Source organism: Mirounga angustirostris, unplaced genomic scaffold, assembly GCF_029215605.1.
Source record: "Mirounga angustirostris isolate CCGP_5_RB_7025 unplaced genomic scaffold, mMirAng1.0.hap1 SCAF_3, whole genome shotgun sequence".
Classification (NCBI taxonomy): domain Eukaryota; kingdom Metazoa; phylum Chordata; class Mammalia; order Carnivora; family Phocidae; genus Mirounga; species Mirounga angustirostris.
The window spans coordinates 32,477,578-32,489,987 of NW_026991711.1; the positions used below are offsets into that span (position 1 = coordinate 32,477,578).

At 42.5% G+C, this 12,410-nt stretch overlaps 1 protein-coding gene across 6 annotated transcripts in view; it reads left to right on the forward strand.

Annotated features, from left to right (window-relative positions):
• The first annotated feature begins 622 nt into the window (after positions 1–622).
• The window catches only part of KLF12 (KLF transcription factor 12), a 522,975-nt gene continuing 511,187 nt past the window's right edge, over positions 623–12,410 (forward strand). Inside the window, exon 1 of one of the 6 annotated variants that reach the window (XM_064585999.1) lies at positions 623–1,631. The gene's annotated coding sequence lies outside the window, so the exon portion shown is untranslated. The other 5 variants (XR_010409973.1, XM_064586001.1, XM_064586000.1 and 2 more) reach the window with 5 other exon arrangements.

Genomic DNA, 12,410 nt, shown 5'->3' on the forward strand with positions numbered 1-12,410 from the left:
GCGCGGCGCTGACCTCGCGCCCTCCGAGCCGCGGCGGGAACGGGCGCCCCGCCGCTGCCTCCTCTCTCCCGCCCCAGAATCCCGCGGATCCGCTCCCCCGGGCGCGGGGGCGGGGCGGGAGGGGCCGCCAGGGAGGGCGGCCAGGACTCAGCTCCCGGCCGCCCGCTTCTCGTGCCTCCCTACTGGGGCACAGGGCCGGGGGCTGGACTCCCCTACACCGCGACCCCCACAGCCCTCGGGGCCTCGGCAGGGGTCTGCAGCTCCAGCTTCCTTCCGCTCCTGCAAGTTCGCCTGCTTTCCCGAATAACTAACGAGGACAGGCGCCCCTTCTGCCGGGCTTCCTAAGCGAGGCATGCGTCTCCCCCCGCCCCCATCCATCCCAAGGTGAAGCACCCGGAGGGAGGACGCCCCCGCTTCGCCCGCAACGTGCGCCGCTCCCGAACCCAAACAATGATTCCCTCTTCCTTCCTCGCCCAGCCCTCCGCCCGCCCCACCCCCGCGCGCACCCCAGCATCGAGGGCACCGCCCGCCCGGACTGCCCCTGCCCGGACCCCATTGTTGCCCGACCCGGGCGATGCCCGGCGCCCGGGGGCGGTCCCCGGGAGCCACCGCGCCGCCGTGCCCGCAGCCTCGGCCGGCCGCGGGAGCCGGCTCCGCCCACACCTTTCCAAGTTAGCCGGCGGGTGAGCTGCGGGGACGGCTCGGGCGCCCGGCCCCCTCCCTGCACGCCCCCACCCGGGCCGGAGCGGGGAGGGGGCGGGGGGCCGAGCGGGCTCCGCGCTCGATTTGCCACCGAATTCTCTTCCTAAGGCTGCCTTGCGCGCTCTGACACAAAAGAGGGGACTTTCTCGCGTCTCAGCGCGAGTCCTCGCCTGGCGAGTTGCAATCCGGGGGTTCCACCCGCCGCGAGGCCCCGCGGGCCCCCCTCGGCCGGCGGCTCCCAAAGCTCCGTTGGCCATGTGTAGGTTATTTTGGGTACCGCAGCAAGGTGGTGCAGGTGAAAGGGAAGCTCGGCCGAGGCCGGAGGCCGGGGGGCGGGGGCAGGGGTGGGGCGGGGTGGGGCGGGGTGGAGGCTCCGCGGACCCACCCCCCAGCCCGGCGGCCCGGGCGGCGAGGCGAGGGCCGGGCAGTGGGTGTTGCCTTCTACCTCTGCGAGCGGGGAGGGGTTAGTTTCCCACAGGGGATTTCAACCATCACACTCTGAGCCCGCCTCCTAATCCTCGGGCGGAGCGGCTCGGGGGCCCCATTTTATGGCAATAAAGCGACTTAGCGCCTGCTGAGCGAGCCCCTCCCCGCCGCCGCCCCCGCCCTCGGCCCCACCCCGGGGCTCGCCCGCAGCGGCGGGGCTTTGTTTCTGGGGAGGAGGACCCGGAGCTCTTTTGTTTGGGGGTTTGGTGTTTTCACCCCCCCCCCACCTCACCTCACCCCACCCCACCCCACCCCCCGCGCCTCTCCGGTTTCCTGAGCTGCGGGCTGCAAGGGAGGAGAAGCGGCGTCTTGCAACCCCCTCGGCTGGGCCCCGGGGTAATTCGATGCGGGCCTGGCGAGGCTCCCCACGCTAGACCGGGGCTCGCGTCTCGGCAGCCTCCACCCACCGGCCCACCCTACATTTAGCGCATCATGTGATCCGGGTAAGTCATTTGCAAGTACAACAGTTCCCTGGGTTGCCCCCCATTCATTTCCTGAGAACTGCAGAGAGCAGCTGAGAGGCTCTGCCTGTGCGTGTGCGAGTGTGCGTGTGAGTGTGCGCGGGTGACGCCGTGTGTGTGCGAGAGTGAGTGTGTGCGCGCGCGTGTGTGTGCGAGAGAGAGAAAGGGAGAGAGAGGGGGACTCTGTGTGAGGGAAAGAAAACAATTTCTCCTGCTCTGCAGCTTCTGTTCAGGTCTGTGCCGATTCCGTTTCTTATCAAAATAAACAACCCCCTCCTTTTTTTTTTTTTTGCCATTCCAAATCAGACCGTATTCTCTTAACATGTTTTATTTTCCTTCTGTCATCTGCTCAAGTTAAATCATTTTGGTTGGTCTGTGTTCTTAAAGGGGGCAAGTGTTGGGAAGCGGGAGGGGGCCGAGGGAGGGCGATGCTATTGCAAAGCAAGTAGCGTCGGTCGGATATGTGGAGAAGAAAGAAGGTCTATCCCCCCCACCCCCAAATTCTTTTTAAAAAAAAAACTTATCAAGTACCATGAATTAAGCAAATGTTTTTTCTACCTCTAGTGGAATTGTTGGTTGCAGTGTTTGCCTGACAGTTGCCAAGGATGAGAAATAAAACACCAGGGCTGAACTGGAGGGGGGGGGGGTGTTGTGGAAGTAGTTTGCCCCCAGGAATAGAGCGAGTTCGGTGAATAGCTGCCGCACCGGGGCTGTGTGGGCTGTGGGTGTGCACTGGAGAAAGTGGAGGGGAAGGGGTTAAGGCGGAGATGACACTGCTGGCATGAATAGTGGTCCTGGTGCTACATTCATTATTGTCTCTGGTCGTAATGATGTGTAACTGTCACTTGCTACAGTGCCTGGTCTATGGAAGTAGCCAGGGGCTGGCCCGTGGCTGTTATTTTCAATTACGGGGGAGCCGGCCGGAGTTGACAAGGGGCAACTTTGCACGTCCCCTCGAACCGGGAAGCCCGCGGAGCCGGCCTGGGAGCCACTTCTTGCCTTAGAAGCTCGCTCCCGGGACTCGGACTTGACCTCCGCGACATTAGTTGGTGTTCATGTTAGATGTTCCCCTACGGGGAGAATCAATCCTGCTTTTGTTGGGTAGAGAACTGCCTATTAGAACTTTGAAAACTTTTATCTTTGGGGAAAAGGGTGGGGTGCACTCAACAGTTCTGTTTCGAAGTGCATTTGAGGCAGACGCTTGGAAAAAGTACCAATTCCTTTGTTATATGCCCTGCAGCTTCCCAACCCCCTTCACCCTGCGCTTCGAGTTTTGCATACTTTAATAGTAATACCCTTAATTCAGCTGATAAAAACTGACTGTGTTGAGTTAAAGAGTATTAGTACAACGGAATGTGTAATCTGGATAAACAGTTTGTATGGTTAATATTGTCAGCTCTCTAATTTAACTGTACAGATGGTTTAAGTATCGTTCTGTATGGATTGTTTTAAGCAATTCCACTGGCTAATAGAATTCTCCGCCGAGCACTCAGATATTTTATTTTAAATCAGCTTTAATATTCTCTGTTTCTCAGTAACACCGAGGAGGTGAGCAGGTCTATTTACATTTAGTGCATGTGCATCCAGTGGCTTCAGTAGACATCTGTCAATCAAATAACGTCATTCTGCAAATCCACCGAGACGCCTCCAGGCCCTTTTCTTACTGGAGGATAGAGTTGTTTAGATAAATAAATGCTTTGAAATAAATTTGGTGGCTTTTAACAGGGCGCACCTCGTGATGGGAATAGGAGCGGTCACTTTGAAGAGTGGGTGTATTCCATCGTCTAAGAAATGCTCTTTGGAATTGGCATTTAATAAAGACAGCGACACCCCCCAAGAGCGTGGTTGTGCTGTTTGTAGACCTCATTCACACGTTGTTTACATTTTAAAAAACCACATAGAAATTGGTTGTGATAAAGGGGTATACTTCCAGGCTAGAAAATGTTTAACTGTGGAAGCTTAGTAGACATGGGATGTTGAAGGACAAACATTTCAGTTGCGTAAGTTGTATCTCTTGCTGCAGCCTGGTCAATGTGAAGACTAGCTTGAGTCTGGTAAGCTTCTTTGGGTTGGGGAGAGAGCAATTAGAGCATAGAAGTATTGGCAGACGTTTGTAATGTATTTAGGAGAGAGGTTTATTAGTCTACCATGTAATTCATAGCTATTATGAAATATACGAAGGCTGGTAAAATTTGGAAGTTTTAATTAATGAATTAAAAGTGGGAGACTAATACAGTTTTGTTAGTTTTGTCAGGTTTGTCATTCTTGAGGGGTTTCTGTTTATTTTTGAGTTGCTTCAGTTATTTATTACTTAGTAATGCATATTTAAAAGAAACTTTCTTCAGATAAAGTTTATTTTGGAATGCTTTGTCTTACTATTTATTGAATGAAAATTGATGTGCCAATGAGCCCTTAGTATTTTTTTCTCCAGAAAGTTCTTTTTCAGTAACCAAATGTCATTTGGGAGAAAACTGGTCCTGCTGTAGCATTTGAGACCTTGACCTTAGCAACTCTTGGCTGGTGGTTGTTTACTACAGCTGCAGCCTATGTGTGTACAGAAAGGGAAGGGACTGCAAACACTAGTGCGCTCACTCTCCCCAGGCCAAGGGAAAAACAAGTCAGGATGCTTGACGTTCATTCATTACGAAGAGTGTGCATCAGGCATATAGCAGCAATAGTGTTCTGGTCATTTAAAAATATATATGTTCCTTGGGGATTACTTCCCCACCTCCTGTGAAAAGTAAACAAGCACTTTAACAGACTGAGTTTTAAATGTTATATCATGAAGCAGGCTGTTATCAGCTTAATGAAATAATTTGGTCTTAAACATAGGTGGGGTTTTTTGTTTTTGTTTGTTTGTTTGTTGTTTTTCCTTTCTGCAAAGAGGACACAAGTGCTTAGGGCTTTAGGCCTACACTGAGGGCATTTTGAACTCGAGCCAGTGTTGGTTAATCTAGAGTATTGAGTAACCTTACCAGTGAGGTGATATTGTTAAATAGTTGAACATATAAAGGCCCTGGATGTTTTTACCATGGCATGAAATGGAAAGTGTGGCATTTCATATTTATGTGAATTTCATTGGTACAGTCACATTAAATTGGGGGTGCTAAAGGGTTTTCTTTATATTGTAAGAGAAACAATCTTCTTAGAGTGTTAACTTCATAAATGCAACTGTCGGTGATTTGTGTATTAACGCAACACAGTTGTATTCTACAATACTAGAGGGCATAAACTCATTTGAAAAGTTGTTCTTTTTTTTTGGATAAGGAAGTCTCCCCACTTGTGCTTCCATGTTGATTAATGAACAAGAGCTAAAAAACCCTACACTGCTTTATTTAGAATCGACATCCATGATTGTCTTTTTCTTTGTAGAAAACAATTTTCGTTTTTATAAGTAATTCCTAAAATGGGTTGTAGTTGCTTACCTTTATCATTTACATTTTGAAAATACCTTATGCCAGTAGAGTGGAAATATCTGTATTTTTGCCCAGTGTCTGTTTATTTTGTTTTAAATTTTATATTTATTTTTCAGCCTACAAATTACGCACAGCTCTCAGTCTTAAGTACGTACAAAATATAAGGGGAAAAATATTAAAATTAAATCCCTGGCAACACCCTATAAACCACAGCCTTAACTCATCCACCACAACCACAGCTCCCAGAATCAAAATGCAAGTAAACAGATGGGCCTTGCCCTGTGCCCAGGAGGTCAACAGCCTTAGGCTCCGTGAGATCTGCTGTGTTTCTAGATCCCAAACTCGTCCAGAGAACTGTCTGACTTCAAGAGGCCAGAATTCATTTTCAGGGCCTAGACCAGCCACACCCCATCTGATGTCAGCTTTTGAGTTCTTGTGGTGAAGAACACATGCTGTGGATTAAATGGTTGCTTTCTCTATATATTCTCAGTAATTATGTTACAAAAGGATTTTTTGGTTTGGGTGTTTATTGTCATAAAAGTGGCTACTTGAGTAGTCCTGTCGCTCCATAAAAATTTGTTTTGGTCTGGCAGTAGATTACAGGATATTCACCCAAAGAATTCTGCTCTTGTACGGTCTTTCTTCCTGTCTTTTTTTCAACTTAAAGTCCTGCTTCTCTTATGCTGCTTATTTCATGGTCTGTGTTTTTTTTTTTTTTTTAATTTATTTATTTATTTGAGAGAGCGAGAATGAGAGAGAGAGAGCACACGAGAGGGGGAAGGTCCGAGGGAGAAGCAGACTCCCTGCTAAGCAGGGAGCCCGACGTGGGACTCGATCCAGGGACTCCAGATCATGACCCGAGCCGAAGGCAGTCGCTTAACCAACTGAGCCACCCAGGCACCCTGGTCTGTGTTTTTTAATATTAGCATAATTGGACTGGTCCAAACAGTATCGCTCTTTCGGTACAGATGGTGTAGCAGGAAGCCATTGCCGCTGCGCTCGTGTATGGAAGGTGAGAAACAACTGCAGAGCTTTGGGATAGTTTTCCCAGTCCCATCAGAGGTGATGGAAGCTGCCCCTATTACAGCTGACTGGCCTGGATAGCCAGGAAATGTGTCCCCAGTGCTACATTCACCACACTTAGGGGTTTTCCGAATAATCCCTGGCAAGTTGTATATGTGTAATTATACATGTGTGTGTATTTGCTATTTTATGTATATACATGTGTGTATACATGTATAGTATTTATATTTATGAATGTGAGTTTTTATATTCTCTTTCTGTGTTGGTATATATACCACCCCTCCCCCATGCCACATACAGTAAGACCAAGAATTATGGTAAAAAGCCCCCTCCCCCCGTGTCTAAAAAAGAGGGAAAACACTTCAAGTTTGTTTTTTCAAAGTCTATGTTTAGTAATATTATTCTCACTTGGTTTTGAGTTTAGCAAGCAAACTTACAGCATGAAAACAACCCTGCCCCAAAGAAAACAAACCAACAAAACTAAGTGACAACCAAGAGGAAGGATTGTAAAAAACGAAATAAATAACTCTGAAGAAAACATTTATTCATTTCACAATCCGGTGTCTGCTAAGTCCATATATCCTGTTATCTGGACTGATTTAAGTGGCAGAGATATTACAGTTTGAGTCAGGGGCTTTTGCTTACTAACTCTGAATGACCTTGGTCACAATTCTTAACCTCTCTGAGTCTAGAAAATGGGAAAAATAATATGCATCTTACAGGGTTGTGGTGAGGGTGAAAGGAGATAGTGTGGGTACAAATCACTTTGTAAAACTAGAAAGTACTGGTGTGGCAAGTACCACACCAGTGTGGTGTGATTTGACAGGGAAACCACTCCCTCTCCATCCCCCACATCCCTACAAGGGATGAACTTTCCAGCCTCTCAAAGTGAGCATATAAATTACACTTATGGAGAAGGAATTTCCGAGTGTGGGTAGAAAACTTCTGGCAGTCAAAGGTCATGAATTCCATTCCTGTCTCACCAGAGATTTGCTCTGTGACCTTGAGAAAGTCATTCTTAAAAAGTTTCTCTAGCTGGTATGAAAGTTACTGACTGTTAACATTTATATAATGCAGGTGAAGTATCTGAGCTTTTCTCAAGAATGTATGTGAAAATACAGTTCCCATGATCATTTTACAGAAAACAGAAAATAAAGATCAACAGTGATTATTTAGAGATTGTAAACCTCCAGGCTGTTTCTTCAGTGAGTCAACTGAAACGTCTATCAACTGGCCATTAAAAATGCCCTTAATTTTTTTTTTTATAGAATCATTACATTTGTGCTGTTGTACTATAATTTAGAACAGTCTATTGAACTGCAAATCCCTAGTTAAGCCAAGATTCTGTTGATTAAGCTATGTCTGATTTATGGCTTAAAGTGTCTTGGTTAGACTCAAAACATTGTAACACAATACATGCACAGTAAAGAAAGGTAAATGATTGAGATATTACACGGCTATATGAAAATCTGTTGAACACATTTATACGCATGCCTTTTTCTGCCACGCACTTTTCTTTACACACATACATTTGAGAAAATTAAGAACAATATTAATTTACATAATTTCTCCCCAGCTACCTTTTCTTCAGTTAAGAAACAAAATATGTTTTCACACTCTGTGTAAACACTATTCTTGCAAGAGCAAAGAAACACTCAAACTAGCTCATCGATATAACTCGTTCTATACTCTTTCCATGTGACACCCTGCCTAACTCCTGTTCATCTTACAGCTGTTACTATAAACATCACTTTCTGTGGGACTCTTATTTACCATCCCTTGCTTTAAGAACATGCAGGGTTCTAGTCTGTATTCTAGGGCCCTGTAGTACATGCTGTTCCATCTAGTATTATTGCTTGTTGATTGGCCTTGTCTCCTCCCAATAGTAAGCCCCTTGAGAGCAGGAAATGCATCTTCCTCATAGTTACTGTCCTGGCTTCTCACCTAGTGCCTACCATTGTGACTGATCATACAGTGCTAAAATACTTACTGAAAGAACAAATTCAGGAGTGCCGTCCCACACTAACCCTTCAGTAGCTAAGTGCCAGTATCATGGATATTTCCTACCTAACTAAGTCTTTTCATTTCTAGCTATGTATATTCAACTCTACTAGCCGTTCCACAATTCACTACATTTTCCTGAACCTTTTTTTTTTCTTTTTGCGAAACGAAGCTTTGTAGTGGAGTCAAACAGTGCTGGTTATGAAACCTCAAACTGCTCAGGTTTTGGCTATCTAACAGGGCAAGTTAATTCTCCAAGTCTCCGTTTACTCACCGATAAGTAAAAACAAGAATAATGTCAACATTGTAGAATGTGTTTGAGGACTAAAATTGTGGTGATGTCCATAAAGCATCTAGTATATGCGCCTTGTTCATATTTAGTGTATAAATATTAGTCTGCTCCAGGATATTGGTGCTTCTCTCTCTCTCTTTTTTTTTTTGGTACGTTTTTAATTCCAGTTAGTTAACATACAGTGTTATATTAGTTTCAGGTATAAAATACAGTGATTCAACATTTCCATACATCACCCGGTGCTCATCATGATGAGTGCACTCCTTAATCCCCATCACATATTTAACGTACCCCCCACCCACTTCTCTTCTGGTAACCATCAGTTCTTTATAATTAAGAGTCTGTTTCTTGGTTTGTCTCTTTTTTCCCTTTGCGGTTTGTTTTGTTTCTTAAATTCCACATATGAGTGAAATCATATGGTATTTGTCTTTCTCTGACTTATTTCACTTGGCATTATACTCTGTAGCTCCATCCATGTTGTTGCAAATGGCAAAATTTCATTCTTTTTTATGGCTGAGTAATATTCCATTGTGTGTATACAGCATCTAGTCATGTATCGATGGACACTTGGGCTGTTTCCGTATCTTGGCTATTGTAAATAATGCTGCTAAAACATCAGGGTGCATGTATCCCTTTGAATTAGTGTTCTTGTATTCTTTGGGTAAATATCTAGTGATGCAATTGCTGGATTATAAGGTAGTTCTATTAAAAGCAGCCATTTAGAATTGTTGGATTATCAAGTAGTTCTGTTAAAAGCAGCCATTCAGAATGAAGGGTAGCAACAAAATAAAGTAGCTGCTCTTTATTGTGCAGAAGTTAGGCACTGTTTTTCATGTGTTAGCTTATTTAGTATGTACTCTTTAGTATACAGGTATGTATAGTTGACTTTCAAATAATTTATACTATAAATACTATATGTGGAGACCCCTAAAATACCTTTTATACACTGGATCTTGACTTAGAAACATCAGTTCATGGCTGGTGTTTTTTTTTTAAGCTCTTGTGTCGTAGTGCTCACTGCCAAGTAAGAGTTCCCTTCCCCCGCCCCATGACTTTGAAAATTGTACTACTTTGGCCTTTCATTAACAAAATAAATGGAAAAGGGCGGAAAATGAAAGTGCTGCTTCTAGTTATGAGAAACAGGGTTTATCATCGTGATACCCAATTGAAACAAATCATTAGGTGTGTGGAAAAGTGAATCTTTATTGGAGGTGCTCAATGGAGTTAATCCGATGAATTGTGAAAAATAAGATTATAGCATATACAGAATGCTATGCATCTATTTTTAGTGATAGTACTTAATAGATTACATGTAACTATAGATTTTGTAATTTTTCTTTTGTCTCTGGGAGTGGGTCTCCTTTATTACATGAGTCTGGTCCCTTGACTTACACTTACGTGAATTTTGTATAAGTTTTCAGGAGTGCATTACAATTAAAAAATGTGAGATTACTCTATTTGTTTAATATTCATTGAGTACATAAGTCTGATATTACGGTTTCTATTTTATAGCTGTAGGAACTGATTTTCCCCAAATTAATGCTGGCATGGTCAATAGCCAGTTAGCTTCAAAGTAAAGATTTGAATGCTGGAAAGCCTTTGTGTTATTCTTTCCTCCCTGTGTTACTCTTCTCTCCCTTCAGCATTAAGTATGATATTCCAGAGTTAAACTTATTGTAAAATAGAGCAAAAAATGGGAATATTATACAAATATTGTGTTTAGAGGCTGTTATTCTTTTTGTAGATTATATTGACATACTATACTTACTAGAATACATTTACTAGAATATTTACTTCAGTACAGAAACCAATTCTGTGATGGGTGATACATATGCTAAAACAAATTATGAGACCTAATCCAACAAATTATTTTAGAAGGCAACTGCTACAGGATGTTTCCAAGTGACAGTAGTAGACCAGTAACTTCTGGCCAATATGCATTCTGCCATTTGATAAGGCTGTTATAGTCAGAGGTATCATAAAAATAAGAAAAACATAATCTCTCTAAAAAAATGCCTTACCACTTTGACCTATATATATATTCAGCTCCTATCATGTAATCTGGAATCATGTATGAAAATGGGTAGGACATCATCATTAATGAGCTGAAAATCAAGGAGGGGAGGTAAGACTTAATGTAGAAAATTATAATACAAAGTAATTTGTGATAAATGGACCAAGTGCTGTAAGTTGCTTAAACAAAATGCATAGGAAAAAATTCATTTCATCTGGGAAATCAAGGGTTTCAGGTTTTTAGTGGATATGGCAATAATTCTTTGTGGGAAACATTTACTTTTTATAGAAAAGAGAAAGCAAACCTGCAAGAATAAGAAAGCAAATTAAAATCATATTTTGGCCACTGTGGTGATTTCACACCTCCTTTTCTGTTCTCTTTTAGAACTGATGGCTTTATGGTGTTCTGGCAAACTTTTATCATTTGCCATATCACCAGAAAATTGTTTTTCCCAAAAATAAATCCTGGGAAGTACTTGGCTAGTAAGGCATGCAGTGTTATAATGAGTTTAGAGAAGGTTTATTTGGGCAAAAAAAAAAAAAAAAAATGATTGGTTAATAAAATTTTAAAAATACACCTTATGTGAAACAGTCTACTGAAATTTTTTTCATATTGCTGAGGATTTGAAATGATGGGAATTTTAGCTTTGACCAAAAACCTTGAATATAGGAATAAGATTTTTTTTTTTTTTAAACGTAAGTACAATGGAAGGAAAAACTTGAAAACTGATCAGTTTTACAGAAGGTCGCAGTCAGTTGTAATTTATCAGAGGTGTTGCTTGAAGGGATATTTAGAAAGAAACTTTACATTAAAGTGGTTGGTTATTTAGAGTGACATCCTCTGGAATGTGCATTAGCTTTCTGCTTTAGGTATAAGTACAGAACACTTAAGGAAACACACAGTGTTTCATTTTGAGATAATATATAACAAGAAAGAAATCCACTCTTAATGAGTCTATAAAGGGCAGTGATGGAATTATTATACACTGAGCTCTCTATTGAATATATTAGGATTATACCAAAGCTCTAGGCCGAAGCAGTTGTTTTTATTTATAAATAGCTTGGTAATTAAGACACTCCAGAATACTTGGAAGTGTGGGCTAGCAAAAAAAAAAAAAACAAACTTTTTTTTTTTTTTGGTTAGTGCTTGGTGGTTTACAGGGTGGTTTTAGTTTCATCCTGACAATCCTATAAGGTAGATTGGACACATGTTACTATTTTATTCATGAGGATATTAAAGTCATATGAAGGTAAAATAACTAGAAGGTGGCCAAGTCGAAACTAGAACCTTGATTTCCAACACCAGTAACATAATTTTTTCCATTTCATTCGACTGCTATCTTCCTAAGTTACATTTAGTCTTAAATTTTGAAAGTCTGCTTTGCGAAAAAGAGGTGCCTGTGTCTAGCGTCTGGCTCATGTGAGATATTCAGTGAATATTATTGGATGAATTCGACCCCCTTCCAAAATGTACTTTAAAGGGGCATAAAAAAAACATATGTAATAGCTCAGAAAGATCAACTTAGTTAATTTTAGAAGAGACTATGCAAATAGAGGCATCAATACTGTGAAGAAAATTAGGGAGATGGTTGATCACTTACCATGTACCAAGGCTTGTGCTAGGTGCTGAAAGTACAAAGGTATTCTTGGTCCTAACTATAAGCAGATCAGGAGGAACCAGCTCAGCTACACCCAGAGGGAGGGCCATGCTTTAGTATATTTCAGTTTATTTTAATTTCATTTAGATCTTTAGTGTGCCTAAAAATAATACATAGATATTTTTAGATTTATGTTTTAGTTTCTTTTAGTACTTTTCATCTTATCAGAAAATCTTTTTCCATTTAAGCATGTGATGGTTGTAGGGTTTTTTTTCTTTCAAAAAAAGTATATCTCATTTAATGCTTATAACTGACTCAAAGCTAGGTATTTATTTAAATGGATTTATTATTACTTTTATGACTTAGGTTTTCAAAGGACAACTTAAGATCTGTAGGAAATAAGTATTTTGCAGAAACT